Here is a 17,204-nt window from a genome sequence, read left to right on the forward strand (position 1 = left end):
CTCTGTGATGCATGACTCTACTTTCTAATCAACTAACCGGCTCTTACTGGTTTTTGTATTTACCATGAAAAAAGTCCTGGTAGATAATAAGGGCCATGAAGAAACTGCAGCAAGGGAGCTGAAGGTGGAAGCCTGAAATAGTTCCCAAGACAAAGATGAGGGTAGCAATCAGGGCTGAGGAAGGATGGAAAGATGGAGAAGATAAAGTGGAAAGTGGGCCAGGGTGACACATGGGGAAAGAACTTGAACTTCTGGTTTGTTCCTGAGGATATGCACATCAGAGAGAGCTGAAAGGTTAAAGGCATAACATTCTTCCATAAGAAGAGTCTGACTGGGAACTGAGGCTCGTTTTTGATCCTGACCTTACTCATGGAGAATGTGGAAAGTTCCAGAGGCTTAAATTCCTGAATATCATGTGGGGGAATGTTTCAGGTGGTAACACTGGTTCAATGCTAAAGGAAGAGGGAGTATGAGCTACTTGAGCTACTGGTAAACAGAAAAGTTTTATAGCTGCAATATTCTTATACTTTGTTGCTATTCTCTTCAGTCATATGACTTCTGTTGAGTTTCACTATTCAATTATTTTGAGTGACTTGCACTCAAATTCAAGATAAAATGAAGTTGCCACCACTATGAAATTGCAGCCTAGAAATTGGAAGAAAAATCTGTTGACTTTATGGAACTGGAATTCAGGTGGCAATTGGGGCCCTTCGTAAAATATGATTGGTCAGCAAAGCAGGGCTCAGTTTAGAGAAAATAGAATTTGGGATAAATAAATTTCTTTCATAAGCAACCTCAGGTGACTGATTCTGGCGCCAAACTTGCTATGGACATTTTCATGACTGCAAATAATGCTGTGCTAAATTTAAATCATATATGCATCCCTCCTTCAGCCTTTAGCATGATTTTTGATCGAGGAGGCACTGTTACAGATAGATGTCAATGGAATGAGGTAGTGAACTCAGGACTTTGTTTCTCTCAGTGTTTTGGTATAGATGCCTACACAACTGTGTGAAAAGTTTGTGTTGGTTGCTCCACAGAAACATTATATAGAAGGAAAGGCAGTTGGTGATGTACCTGTCTGTTTGGGAATTTCTTTATTTCATTTATACTCTTATTTTTTTCCTCATCCTCTGTCATTCTAATATGAGGTTTCTTTTGATCACATTACCTTTCAAATAGCTTGTAATTATACAGGTTGAACAGGAAACATAAAATGTAAGAGTCTTGTTTTGAGATCATCCATTTTCAATCCATTGCCAAGAATGACAAAACTGTTTACAGATCCATAGCATAGAAGCCATTGCATCCACTACTAATTCCAAATAAGGATAGGACTTCAGGTAGCAGATGACTATAGCACTCCTCTGTCCAATACATTAATTTCCCAGGCATCTTCTGAATTCCATAGTTTTTCTGGCCTATACACTGTGTAGCTTTCCTCTCTTTTTTGAAGCTAATCCAAACAAATTTTCATAGAATCACTCTAGTTTGGCTATCAATATCAAGTCAATACTGATGACTTCCCTATATTCTATTTTTGTTTATTTATTAACTGTTCACTCCAATAGGATCTAATTTACGTTTAGCCAGGTGTTTTTGTTTATTTTATTTATTGCTATAGCTCTAAAATATAGAATAGTACCTGGTAAATAATAAACAGTAAACATTTTTGATTGAATCATTTTCTTCTTAATTTTCTTTTTGATGAGTATTTTAAGAGGCCCTCTTTTGTTTTTTAGAAATTCCTCCAGATCCCAAGGAAAATACATCTAAGATGACCATTTTTCATCAGAGATGATTTTTTTCAAAAATACACCCATAGTTCCTAACAGATCTCTTTGCTTTTTCTCTTAAAATGCTCTCCTCTTCACATGATCCATGAAGATCTACATCCACATAACCTACAGAAAGTGTCTGTTAAACTATGTAGTCCAGAGTACAACTCATAATTCAGTCATATACTAGCTGTTGGATTGTGTAAGTCACATGACATGTGTGAACCTCAGTCTTGTAATCAGACGTACATAATTTTTAACTTGCAGATATGGTATAAAAATTAGAGGTAGTGTAGATAAAAAGCCAAGATCAGAGAACCTGAACATACGTCAGAGGTTCAGAAAAAGAAAGGCTTGGAAAAATTCATTTTATTATGATTGGAACATATTTAAATGTTCTTGATAAGAACAAAATTTAGCTATTTTTGTTAATTATCTACAACATTCAAGGCATTTTGTTAGGCTCTATAATGTTGCTTACTTTTGCTTCTGGAAAGCAATGATAGTAAGGAGAGAGCACTTGAATCCAATCAGATGTGAAAGAAGGCATCAGTCTTTGTGGAGGCTGGTTTCCTTCTCTTTATGTACAGATGGTCCTCTCTTTACAGTGGTTCGAGTTATGACTCTTTGGCTTTAGGATGATGGGAAAGTGATAAGCATTCAGTAGAAACTGTACTTCTAATTTTGATCTTTTTCTGGGCTGACAACATGTGGCAGGTACTCTCTGGTGATGCTGGGCAGCTGCAGGGAGACACAGCTCCCCGTCATTCCAGCCACCACGAAGGTAAACAACTGAGACTCCATTGCCGGTGTTTGTAGGATATTGTGTTCTGAGCATGGTTACGGTAGGCTAGTCTAAGCTGTGATGTTCAGTAGGTTAGGTGCATTAAAATATTCTCTTTTCCACTTGCAATGGTTTACCTGGGTGTAACACCATCGTAGGTCAAGGAGAATCTGTATAGGACTTCAGGGGTCAAGACTAAAGTGGTCGTGTTTACCAGGATTCCTCCTTCATGTTGAGCCTTCATGTTTAAGTTCTGTTCCCTTTAGCCCTATAATTGCTGGAGGCTCCCTGTTCAGCTTCTCAGCCTGCAGATCTTCCCATGTGAGTTAGCAAATGCCTCCAATGGAGAAGTTGTGCAGATTGTTGGCTGTGTATTTAAGCATCCCATCTCTTTAAGACTCTGATCCCTTAATTCCTGGCTTCCTTGTTTTTTCTCCAATGTCTTTAAACAAATTTCATAAAACAAATTTTCCCCTAGCTTTTCTTGTTGTTCAGTGGAAAGGTTAGTCTGCAATAGTTTATCTACAAATACCAGAAGGAAAATCTGTAACATTGATATTTACAAATGGTTCATCAGTTTTCCTCAAAATTGTCACATATTCTTTTATTTTTTATTTTATTTTGTTGGGGAATATTGGAGAACAGTACGTTTCTTCAGGGCCCATCAGCTCCAAGTCATTGTCCTTCAATCTAGTTGTGGAGGGCACAGCTCAGTTCCAAGTCTAGTCGCCATTTTCAATTTTCAGTTGCAGGGGGTGCAGCCCACCATCCCATTGGGGACTTGAACCGGCAACCTTGTTGTTGAGAGCTCACGCTCTAACCAACTGAGCCATCCAGCCGCCCCCACATATTCTTTATTATTTTTTTAAATAACTCCACATCACATTTAAGATTTATCAATTGGTAAATTTCACAAAAATATAACCTGAGACAAACAGACATAGATTATACAGTTTAATTTCTGAGTAATGATTTTCATTGACATTCAATTTCTATTTTTTAAATACTTCAAGTTCCACACAGGTTGTTAAAGAAATGAGGTGGCATATCACAAGTGAATCAAGGAAGATTTCGGATAATGTTGACCAGGTGGCCTCTGATGGCTGCTGAGGAAAAAGAAGAACAATTTTCTCCTTCCAGACTGGGATGAAAATGCATCCCGTGCACAGAAAACTTTCAGTGCATATTTGCAGAATTACTTTGTTTACTTAACATGGCTGGCTGGCTGTGAGGGCCTCAGTGTCAGGCTATATTAGCATGCACGTACATGTAAAATTAATCAACAGACCTACAATTCACAGTGTCGTCCCTTTAGAGCCTGGGGTTAAACATCTGTCTGGAGTGATGTTTCCTAAAAAGCTTTATGTAATGGCTGAAGGAGCTTAGAGTAGGTACTTACTGTGGAAGAAAGGGCAAGGCAGGCACTTGAGGGGAAGTGCTAAGTTTCAGTGGACTGACAGCCTCACCATCGTGCCAAAGGTTACAACCTTAGACTCCAAAAGCTTTTAAAGCTTCTTGTATCTGTGTTGCCGAACTGCCTTTAGCATTAAGCACTTAGAACCAAGACGTACTAAGCCTGTGTCTTTTTTCAGAGCTTCTTTAATGTGGATGAAAATGTTTGGATTTTTCTGAAATATTGTTCCAGAAAACAAAACTTAACTTTGTTGTTCTATCGGGCTGAACTATTTGGTTTTTCCATGTTTTCCCCCCGTAAAGTTGAACCAGTAAGTTTTCGGTACCTTTAGAAGTAGTATAAACATTAGCAAGTTTTCCACCTAATCGTTGACAACGTTTGTAATATGTTTGAAGGCAGTATGATATCATAGAAAGGACATGAGCTTTGGGTTCAGTTCTGGGCTCTACCATGTATTAGCTGTGTGACTGGACCAACCTTTTCTGCACTGAACCACACCATGCCATCTCCTCGGGGAGGTCTTCTGTAAGTCTGTAGTTGGGGTTATAAGGATCATGTTCTGTTTGGAATGTGCTCTGTAAGCATAGTTACTCTGGAACCAGTTCAAGAAGTCAATCTTATTTAGTTGCTTGAGTTCTGAACTGACACCCTACAAATACACAGATAATTAATAGTGGGGAAGGCAACCTTTAACAGTGAAAGAATAATTCCTTCCATGTAGCTGTTTGATGCCACTTGGAAAATGTAGCAAAATGATAATAAACTCATCTTAAGGCAATTTATTTAGAATAGAGAAGAAGATTTAGAGACATGCATGGGAGAGATTTCCTGGGGTGAACAGATGTATCACCAAGTATCAGTCGTTTGGAAATAAATAATAGTCAGTATCAGTCGTTTGGAAATAAATAATAGTCAGTTGTCATTGTCATTGAGTTGAATAGCACGGTATCTCATTTATTGCAATATTTGCACTGCATATTTGAAGGTGCTCTATTAGTGAAGAAAAAAAATTATTTCTTACACGTTTCCTTAAATCAGCCTCTTATTAAATAATGGACTTTTTTTTTTCAAACTTAAAATGAACTCAATTTTTATATGAGATCTGACAGACTCTTGCTCTGAGAAATTAATGGAATTGCAAGCATGACTTTTGAATTTTGGCAATAGTCTCCTATCACCTTTGACCTTGATCATGTTAATTATGCTCCCAGAATATCTGTTCCCTCATGTTTAAATGAGGATTATAAAAGAGATTCACTTCTTAAAGCAGTATCTTGCTGAAAAAGTGGATGAGAAGTGCAATATTTAGACGATTTGCTTGTTTGGTGAGGAATCAGCCAGTTGGATTCTGGGAGAGCCACTGTCAGGCACTATTGTAGATCTCAGGGGTGACGGTGAAGACTGCAGATGTGAGCCTGTGCCAGGCAGAAGCATGGTCTCCCAAAGATGTCTAAGGCCTAATTCCCACACATATTAATATGCTACTTTACATGGGACTTCGCAGGTATGATTAAGTTAGGACCTTGAGCTGAGGAAATTATTTTGGATTTTCCAGGTGCGCCTGTAATAACAAGGATCCTTAACAGTGGAAAAGGGAGGCCAAACTGTAAGTCAGAGTGATGCAATATGAGTAGAACTCCACTTGCCACTGGTGGCTTTATAGATTGGAGGAAGACTGTAAGCCGAGGAATTTGGGCAACTCGTAGACACCCAAAGATTCAAGGAAATAGATTTCCTTATAAAACCCCCAGAAAGGAATGCAGACCAGCTGTCCCCTTGATTTTAGTCCAGTAAGACCATGCCACACTTCTGCCCTTTCAAACTGTAAGTTAATAAATTTAGATTGTTTTAATCCACTTAGTTTGTGGCAATTTGTTACAGCAGTAATAGAAAACTCAGACAGTGTCTACCATGGTAACCAGCACAGAAAAACTCCTCTGTAATTGAAGGAATGGAGCTTCCTAAGAAATCCAGACACCACGGAATCTGTTTGAATGGACCAACGGCCTTTTACTTTTCTATTCTTTATGAATCCTTTAAATCCGCACTCAAGTTTCTCCTTTTGGGGAAGATGACCTCACCTTTAAGAGTTTGCCTCTCTGTCCATCAACACGTGTGTGCATGATTTTCATAGCAGGTGCATTGTACTGCAAACACTAGTTCACAACACTATCTTCCTAAAGTTGGAGTTGCTGGAAAACAGGATTGTTTCAACTTCATTTCTATCTCCTCTGTGCTCAGCGCTGAGTCTGGCACAAGTAGAAATGCAATAGATAGTGGACTATGGAATGCAGGATGGAAACCAGGGAATGACTTTGCTCTAAATCAAATGTCTTAGAAAATCGAATCATATTTTAATATTTTGCCCATACATAGCACCCACTAATGCCATCTCCAGGGGAGAAAACCTAAAGTCTGAATAGTCACTGTATTTACTCAAAATCTGGGATCTCCTGAGCTTGAACAGTCCTCCCTCGTTGGTTTGACTAGGATTCCCGGTGGTCTGGCTGCCCATAAACTGAATTGACCGACTTTCCCCTACCACATACAGTACTGCATATACAATGTATATAGGGAATAAAGACAGAGTAATGGCAATGTACATTATAAAGTGGAAAAATGGGAGACTTGGTAATTATTCTTCTGTATCAATTCTTTAATCCCACTGGGGAGATACTGTTGCAGGCCTCTGAACCCAGAAGAGAGGAGATAATCTCTATGTCCCTGGCTCTACCTTCTAGAGTTTCTGTTTTACCCATCATCTCTATGGCAAGGCCTGAAGCAGGAATAATTCTCTCTTAAAAAGTTGTATGGATTTTAAAGCCAGATTTATATACATGGAAGTTTGGAGGACCAAAGTTTGTTGTTAAGTCACAATGTGTCAAATAATTTTTAGTCTGCCTATGGTTTATTTGGAAAAATGATTCCTCCAGAAATTGTGTAGACTTCTAATCTATTTAATTTCAGTTATGTATATTAATAATCGTGCCTGTATTGTTAAACATAGTCTCAAATCTACTTTATTTATTTTCTCATCTCCATGCCCTAATTATTAAATTAATTGTGGCTACATTAAAGCTACCAAGATTCAATGAAAAGGCCACACAATTAACTATCTTTGCTGCAAAGTGGTATTTTTCCATCATCTCGAAATATTATTTACGTACAGTTAAGTTTACCAATTTTTGTGTACAATTTGATAATGTTTACGAAATATACAATTGAGTAACTATTGCTGTAATTGTGCCATAAAACATTTCCGGCACACCAAAAAATTCCATTGTGTGCCTTTATAGTCACCCTCTGATCCAGACACATCTCCAGGCAATAGCTGATCTGCTTTCTGTCACTTATAACTATTGTATTTTGTCTGGAATTTCTTACAAAGGGATTCATACAGTATGCACTGTTTGGTATCTGGCTTTTTTACTCAGCCAAGTATTAGGTTGGTGCAAAAATAATTGCAGTTTAAAAGGTTAAAAAAAAAAAATTGCAAAAACTGCAACTACTTTTGCACCAACCTAATAATTTTGAGATTCTCCTTTGATGTTCTGTGTGTCAGTAGTTCATGCTGTTTCTTGCTGAATAATAGCCAGTTATATGAATATCAACATTTCTTTATTATCTTCTTGGTAGACATTTGAGTTTCCAGTTTTAGTCTGTCATGCTCTATGATCTATGACCATTTGTGTGCAAATTTTCATGGGGACATGTTTTTTACTTCTTTTTCACAAATTTGGGAGTGATCAATATAGTGTGTGTAATATTCCCACCAGCAGTTTATGAGTTTCTCTTATTGTCTCCAACATGTAACATTGTCAGTCTTTTTTAATTTTAGCTGTTACGGAGAGTGACTAGTGATTTTATGACAATGTTTAATTCTTGTTGGGGATGATTATTTTAAATATGTTTTATGTGCTATATATCTATTTTATCTCCTTTTATAAGGTGCCTCTTCAAATATTTTAACCTCTTGTTTTGTCCTGTTGAGTTATAGAATTCTGTGTATATAATTTGAAAAAAAAACACACATTTTTTGGTTAAATTTTATATTGCAAATATTTTTTCTTACTCAGTGACTTGCCTTTAAATTCCCATAAAAGCGTCCTTTGTTGAGCAGTAGTTTTTGATATAGATAAGTCCTGTATATCAGTTCTGTCATTTATGGTTTGCGCTGTTTGTGTCCTATCATACATATATTTTTCCCTTCCCAAGGTTGCGAAGATTTTGATGCATAATTTCTTCTAGAATTTTAATTATTTTGATTCTTACATTTAAGTCCATTTTGAATCAACTTTTGTATATGATGAGGAGTAAGGATAGACATTCATTATTTTATATATGGATATCAATTGTTATTTCACTCCTTTAATAACAAAATTAATATGTTCTTTCCATTTAATTGTATTGAAAACATTTTGAAATATCAATAGACCATACATATATGTATGTATATATATCGGGAGTGCCAAAAAAAGGTATACAACTGAACACTTTGGTCAACGTTGCTCAAGCAGTAGTTTGCCGTAATCAGAAGTGTCTGGATGCTGATGGTAACCACTTTGAGTACCTCATAATTGCAGAAGTCAAATGTGACTTGTATTCATCTTTTATTATCCATATATATTGAGTGTTACAATTTTAATACAGTTTTCCTTTCTTAAAATGTATATACATTTATATATATATACACATTTATCTATATATACATATGCATATGTATATATGTGTATATATGTGTATATGTATATGTGTATGTATATGTGTATGTATACGTATATATACTGTGTTTCCCCGAAATATGTATTTGTATATATACTGTGTTTCCCCGAAATAAGACCTAGCTAGACCATCAGCTCTGATGCAACTTTTGGAGCAAAAATTAATATAAGACCCAGTATTATATTATATATTATATTAGTATTACACTATATTATATAGTATTACACTATATTATATTATGTTATATTACATTATATTATATTAGAGACCCAGTCTTATATTATATTAACATAAGACCAGGTCTTATATTAATTTTTATTTATATATATGGCCAGACAATTAAGTTTGTGAACTTCTTACTACAATGTTGCTAACTTTTTTTTATACCAGAGGGATTATTTATCATGAATTTGTACCAACGGGAACAGCAGTTAACCAAGTTTACTATTGGAAATGCTGAAAATGCTGCATGAAAAAGTTACACGACCTGAACTTTTCACCAACAATTCATGGCTCTTGCATCACGACAATGCACGAGCTCACATGGCACTGTCTGTGAGGGAGTTTTTAGCCAGTAAACCAATAACTTTATTGGAACACCCTCCCTACTCACCTGATCTGGCCCTCAATGACTTTTTTCTTTACCTGAAGATAAAGGAAAACATTAAAAGGAAGATAGTTTGATGACATTCAGGACATCAAGGGTAATACAATGACAGCTTTGATGGCTATTCCATAAAAAGAGTTCTAAAATTGCTTTGAAGGGTGGACTAGGCACTAGTATCAGTGTAGAGATTCCCAAGGGAAATACTTCGAAAGTAACTGTAGTGATATTCAGCAATGAGGTATGTAGCACTTTTTCTAGGATGAGTTCACAAACTTAATTGTCTGGCCTTGTCCATATATTTTTCAGAATCTTTATTCTGTCCCACGTGTCTACGTGTATGTCAATACTATACTGCCTTGTTTATTGTCACGGTATAGTAAGTCTTAAAATGATGTAAGTACTCCAACTTGGTTTTTATTTAAAAATTGCTTCTGATATTTAGTTTATTTGCATTTCCCTATAAATTTTAAAGTAAGTTTCTTAAAGAATTCTACCAAAAACAGAAAACCCCATCTGAGATTTTGATGAGGATTGCACTGAGTCTAATGACCAATTTTGTGAGAGTAAACATCTTAATAATAGGTTGTGTTTCAATTTATGAATGTGGTATATATTTTCACTTCTTTTGGTCTTCTTTAAGTTACCAGAGTAATGTTTTGTAGTTTTCAGTTCACAGGTCTTGCCTATGCTTAATTAAATTTGTCACTCAGTATTTTATATTTTGATGATATTGTAATTAATATTATTTTTAATTCAAGTTCCAGGTTTTAATTGCTAGTATATAGACATGGAATAGGTTTTTTATACTGCTCTAGTGTCCTGGGAACTCAATAAACTCATTAATTCTGGTAGTGTCAGTATTTTCTAAGTAGACAAGCATAGCACATGGAAATAAAGACATTTTTATGTTTTCCTTTCCAAGCTGTAAGTTATTTTTATTTTTATTTTCTTACCTTCAATATAATGTTGAACAGGCAGGAGTGAAGTCATATGAGTACATCCTTACCTTGTTCCTGAGCATAGAAAGAAAACATTCAGTCTTTTACTATGATACATAGTATTGGCTCTAGGTTTTCTCTAAATGTCCTTCATCGATTTTGGGAACTTTCCTTCTATTTCTAGATTGGTTAGTTTTATTCATTTTCTTTTTCCCATGAGTGTGTTTTGAATTTTGTAAAAACAAAACAAAACAAAAAACAACAACAAAATATATTGTCTGCCCTTTATCTCTACTTTCTTCTTTTCATTCATATATTTAGTTTTCCAGTTGTATAAGAAAAATAAATAAATTTGGGTTCTATTACTTCATTATTGCTGGAAGGGATGTTTCCTGTGTGTGACTGTGTTTTAATGTGATTTTTGTTACTAAAGTTTTTTTTCCATCGTATTATGCACTATTTGGAGGTCAGTAGCAGTTAGCTTTTCCAGCCTTTAAGGCTCTGAAATTGCAAACACTCTTCTTTCCTATTTCTACTTGCAAACTGGCCAAGTCCCTCCTGAATGTGTTTCTTCTTATAGTACCTTGACAAAAGATACAGTAATAGCCAACAGACACTAATACTTAGATCCTTCTCAGCCTTTTCCCTACAGCCATCAGTTCATTTAGCAGACACGTGATCTTCCCCCAGGAAATTACTGGCAAGAGTTTTACCAAATGTTTGCCATTAGGTAATATGGATCGTCATCCTTTCAATCTGTGATAACAGTTTTATTACTTCTTGTTTCCTGTATGCTCAGCCTTTGCCACATGTCTTAGATTTTTTTGTTACAAAGCATGCCTCTTGAGTTTATCCTAGACTTTGACATCCAGCTGGCAGTGAGAAAAAGAGATGAGGGAGTAGAGAAGGCACACTAGAAGTGACACATCAATTCTACTTACATTCTACTGGGGAAAATTAGTGCCATGTCACAACTCTATGCAAGAGGGTTAGGAAAATTTATTTAGCTGTTCAGTCAGCAAACAGAGAGTAGGTGTAATGAACTGTTAGCCCATCTTTGGTACAATGCTATAACTTATTTTCCTGAGGGAGTTACCTTGTAAATGCCACCAATTTGACTCATGACCAAGTCCTTCAATGTGTAAGGCAGGGTTAATGGTTGAATGTGAATTGACTAGTCAAAAACTAAAGAAGAAGCTGACTTATTAAAAGAATTTCAGGACTCTGCTATATTTTACCAGCAAGGAAATCTTGCTATTAGATTTGGGAATAGACTAATGATGCTTAAATGAAAAAGATGAAAATAATTTCATTTTAATCTGAATTTTTCAAAATTGCTTAAATTTTCAGTTTTTGAAGTTAATATCTTAGCTGAAGCGGGTGGGAATGGTAACACTTGTTTGCTCATAATTGTTTACTCAATGGTATCTCATACTAAATCTAGTTGAGATGTATTTCCAGATTTATTGTGATTAAGTATTCCACATAATCAGGATGGGGTGAATATGTCATGAGTGACCAGTCCATTGATCTGTTAGATCCTTCATGAAAGCTTGGCCGACCCAAGGCCCTGAGAAATACATCTGTGAAGGGGAACACATTTAAATAGTGATTAGTGACTGTATTTGTTGATTTGGATGCTCATGAGAAATGCTATGGTTGAAGTGAGCTCATTGTTTTTAAGAGGATTGGAAGAGTTCAGGAGTCTCTACATCTCAGTGGAGGCACATAAAGAAAAGGTAACTATGAGAAGCAAGGAGCTGCTGTGGAAACCAACATCATCTGACATTTTGGAATATTTAGCAATTTAATCGATCTTTGGTCTCCCAGAGCCCACTTATATAGACAGTTCAACATGTACTATAGTATGTTGCAACTACACACCCAATTGTCAAACTTGAGTAATGTCACCGATCTAGAGCCATTTGAATGAGACTGTTTGAGTACAGTTGAAAAAACATCCTGTGAAGAACACATATCATATGTATATACTACTAATATTCCTCTTAGCCTTCCCCAATGGGACATGTAGTCATTTGCCGTGGCTAACTGCACACAGAGAAAAAAATCCCCCACATTTAAAAAAAATATTATTTATTAGACATTGGTTCTGAGACAACACTAAAACATAGAAACCTAGCACTTCATTGCAGTTTACTGGTCAGACATGGAACTAATGAAGACCTGGTGAAAGTATAATTTTCATTATTTTGGTGATTTATTTAACAAACATGTATTGAATGCCTAATATCTGTCTGGCTGTGTTTTGTGTCTTAAAAGATTTCCTGATCGCATAGAACTTACATCCTATTGGAAGAGAAAAGGAAAAAGAAAAAAAAAAAAAGAACAACAAATAACAAATGTAGGTCTAACCAGTAAATTATATTGTATTTTACAAATTTATGAGTGAATTTAAATAGTAGAGAAAGGTAGAGCTACTCATAATGCTATGAGTCAGAAAAGGGGATACAATTTTAGCAAGAGTGATCTGCTTGCAAAAACCTGAAGAATATGGAGAAGCTGTTCATATGGTTATCTGTGGATAAAGAATTACAGGCAGAGAAGGGACAATTACAGACATTGTAAAGACCCTAAGGTGACAACTTCTCTGATATATACTGAAATCAGTGTGAAAGCCAATACGTCTGCATCAATAGAGTTAAGGGGAAAAGCAGTAGGAGATGAGGTCTGATGAGGCTTAAATTTCTGAATGCGATAGAGAAGGTTTGGAGTAGATTGATCAGGGTAGAGTCATAATCTGACTTGTGTTGCCATTGGATATCTCTTGTTGCTCTGTCATGCACGTATTTTGGTGGGGATGTGGGAGTTAATTTTAGAATCAGGGAAATTATTTAGGAGGTCATTACAATTATCCAGGCAAGAGATAATTGTGCTTTGGACCATACTGGTAAGAGTGGATGTGGTGAAATAAGATTCTGGATATTTTGAAGGTAAAGTCAACAGGATTTCTTGATACCTAGGACAGAATTAAAGTAATCCAATGATACGAAAGTTTCTGACGTAAGCAAATTGTAGGAAAAAGCTGCTATCATCTGAAAGGGGTTATACCATGCTTGAAGCAAACTTGAGGTGTAATTGAGTCATCCAAAGAATGATGTTCAGTAGTGGGATATACAAATCTGGAATTCCAGAGAGAAATCCACACGGAAGTATATCATATTGATTGGATTCAAAGCCATGAAACTTTGTGAAATTATAAAGGCAGTGAATGTGACTAACAAAGAAAAGAGGCCCAAAAAATACTTGGACCAAGGCTAGTTTAAATGTTTTTTTTCTTCAGTTCCTGGGCATGTATGTGGAGAGATATGAGCCACTGAGCCCAAGTTGGTTCACACCCTTCCCATACTAATAAACCCAGTCATCTTCGCTACAATCTCATTTACCATTATCCTAGGGACCCTTATTGTAATAGCAAGCTCACATTGACTACTTGTCTGAATTTGCTTTGATATAAACATACTAGCCATCATTCCCATAATAATAAAATGATCCAACCCTTGATCCACAGAAGTCTCCACCAAATATTTCTTCACACAGGCAACCGCATCCATGCTACTCATGCTAGCCATCATTATCAACCTCCTTCACTCCGGCCATTGATCTGTCACAAACATCCTAAACCCAACAGCCTCGACTATCATAACCCTAGCCCTCACCATAAAACTAGGCCTATCACCATTCCACTTCTGAGTCCCCGAAGTCACACAAGGCATCTCCCTATCATCAGGCCTCATTCTTCTCACATGACAAAAACTAGCCCCCTTGTCAATTCTTTACCAAATCTCATACTCAATCAACTTAGACATCCTACTCATCATATCCATCCTATCCATTCTAATCGAAGGATGAGGAGGACTCAACCAAACCCAACTACGAAAGATCCTAGCGTACTCCTCAATCACTCACATGGGCTAGATAACAGCTATCATAACCTGTAACCCCACCATAGCACTCCTCAACCTAATCCTATGTATCCTGATAACAACCACAACTTTCATACTATTCATGACCAATTCATCAACCACCACACTATCCCTATCACACTTATGAAACAAAATACCCATATTAATAGCATCCATTCTAGCAATCATAGTATTACTGGGAGGCCTCCCTCCACTAACAGGATTCCTGCCCAAATGAATAATCATCCAAGAACTGACAAAAAATGACAGCATCATCCTCCCAACTCTAATAGCCATCACCACCCTACCCAACCTGTATTTCTATATGCGACTAACATACACCACATCCCTAACAATATTCCCATCTACCAATAACATAAAAATCAAATGACAATTCGAAAGCACAAAGTGAACAACCTACCTAGCCCCAATAATTATTCTATCCACCCTAACACTTCCCCTAGCCCCAATGCTATCAACACTAAACTAGGAATTTAGGTTAAACATAGACCGAGAGCCTTCAAGGCTCTAAGCAAATGAGCGTACATTTAATTCCTGTCAATAAGGACTGCAAGACTTTATCTTACATCAACTGAATGCAAATCAATCACTTTAATTAAGCTAAGCCCTTCTAGACTGGTGGGCTTATAACCCACAAAATTTTAGTTAACAGCTAAATATCCTAATCAACTGGCTTCAATCGACTTCTCCCGCCGCGTAGGAAAAAAAAGCAGGAGAAGCCCCGGCAGGATTGAAGCTGCTTCTTTGAATTTGCAATTCAATGTGTGATATATACTACAGGACTTGGTAAAAAGGGGACTCAAACCCTTGTGCTTAGACTTACAGCCTAACGCCTGCTCGGTCATTTTACCTATGTTCATTAACCGCTGACTCTTCTCAACAAATCATAAAGCCATCGGCACCCTGTACTTGCTGTTTGGTGCCTGAGCAGGCATAGTAGCCACGGCTCTAAGCCTACTAATTCGAGCCGAATTAGGCCAACCAGGCACCCTCCTGGGAGATGACCAAATCTACAATGTAATCGTCACCGCCCATGCATTCATAAAATCTTCTTTATAGTAATGCCAATTATGATTGGAGGCTTTGACAACTGACTAGTCCCTCTAATAATTGGTGCACCGGGCATAGCCTTCCCACGTATGAACAACATAAGCTTCTGACTCTTACCCTCCTCCTTCCTACTTCTATTAGCCTCATCTATAGTTGAAGCTGGCGCCGGAACTGGCTGAACCGTTTACCCCCCTCTAGTAGGAAACCTGGCCCACGCAGGGGCTTCTGTAGACCTAGCCATCTTCTCCCTCCACTTAGCAGGAGTGTCCTCTATCTTAGGAGCAATTAACTTTATTACTACGATCATTAACATAAACCGCCCTGCCTTCTCCCAGTACCAAACACCACTCTTTGTGTGACCCATCATAATTACAGCTGTACTTCTACTATCCCTTCCCATCCTAGCCACTGGAATCACTATGCTACTAACCGACCGTAACCTAAACACTACCTTCTTTGACTCTGCAGGGGGAGGAGACCGCATCCTGTACCAACACCTGTTCTGATTCTTCGGCCACCCCGAAGTGTATATTCTCATCTTACCCGGATTCGGGACCATCTCTCACATTGTCACCTACTACTCAGGTAAAAAAGAACGCTTCAGATATATGGGCATGGTCTGAGCTATAATGTCAATCGGCTTCCATGGCTTCATCGTGTGAGCCCACCACATATTCACAGTCGGACTAGATGTTGACACACGAGCCTACTTTACCTCAACTACCATGATTATCACTGTTCCTACTGCAGTAAAAGTCTTTAGTTGACTAGCAACTCTGCACGGAGGAAACATTAAATGATCACCCGCTATACTATGAGCCCTTGGCTTCATCTTCCTATTCCCTGTAGGAGGCCTAACCGGAATTGTACTAGCTAGCTCATCATTAGACATTGTACTCCACGACACATACTATGTCGTAGCTCACTTCCACTATGTCCTATCCATAGGAGCCGTATTCGCCATTATAGGTGGCTTCATCCATTGATTCCCACTATTCACGTGCTATACGTTAGACACAACCTGAGCGAAAATCCACTCCCTCATCATATTCGTAGGAGTCCACATGACTTTCTTCCCTCAACACTTTTTAGGCCTATCTGGAATGCCCCAACGATACTCTGACTATCCAGACGCCTAAACAACATGAAACACAGTATCCTCTATAGGGTCACTCATCTCAGTCACAGCAGTAATCATAATAGTATTCATAGTATGAGAAGCTTTCGCGTCAAAACGAGAAGTATCAACAGTCAAACTTACAACAACCAACCTCGAATGAATGCACGGATGTCCCCCACCCTACCACACATTCGAAGAGCCCACCTACGTAAATCCAAAATAAGAAAAGAAGGAATCGAACCCTCTTGTATTGGTTTCAAGCCAACATCATATCCATTATGTCTTTCTCTACCAGAGAGGTATTAGTAAAATTTACATAACTTTGTCAAAGTTAAATTATAGGTTAAAGCCCTTTATATCTCCATGGTGTACCCCTTTCAATTAGGCTTCCAAGATGCCACATCACACATCATAGAAGAACTACTACACTTCCAGGGCCACACCCTAATGATTGTCTTCCTAATTAGCTCCCAGCCTCACTCACACCAGCACGATGCTAACAACCAGCCTCACTCACACCAGCATGATGGACACACAAGAAGTGGAGACAATCTGAACCATTCTCCCAACCATTATCCTCATTATAATTGCCCTCCCATCCCTACGAATTCTATACATAATTGATGAGATCAATAACCCATCCCTAACTGTTAAAAACACAGGACATCAATGATACTGAAACTATGACTATACGGACTACGAAGACCTAAACTTCGACTCATATATGATCCGCACATCCTATTTAAAACCAGGCGAGCTCTGTTTACTAGAAGTGGACAATCAAGTTGTACTACCCGTAGAAATAACTATCTGTATACTAATCTCATCCGAAGACGTCCTGCAGTCA

The 17,204-nt window shown here is 37.4% G+C and overlaps 1 long non-coding RNA gene across 1 annotated transcript in view; it reads left to right on the forward strand.

The window, feature by feature from the left end:
- LOC141570517 (uncharacterized) overlaps positions 1–17,204 on the forward strand; it is an 861,799-nt gene that overhangs the window by 111,599 nt on the left and 732,996 nt on the right. The window contains exon 3 of the long non-coding RNA XR_012494572.2: positions 15,706–15,822. This is a non-coding gene — a long non-coding RNA (uncharacterized LOC141570517). The remainder of the gene's footprint in view (positions 1–15,705; positions 15,823–17,204) is intronic.

Source organism: Rhinolophus sinicus, chromosome 3, assembly GCF_057876585.1.
Source record: "Rhinolophus sinicus isolate RSI-liver-muscle chromosome 3, RSI-T2T, whole genome shotgun sequence".
Lineage (NCBI taxonomy): Eukaryota > Metazoa > Chordata > Mammalia > Chiroptera > Rhinolophidae > Rhinolophus > Rhinolophus sinicus.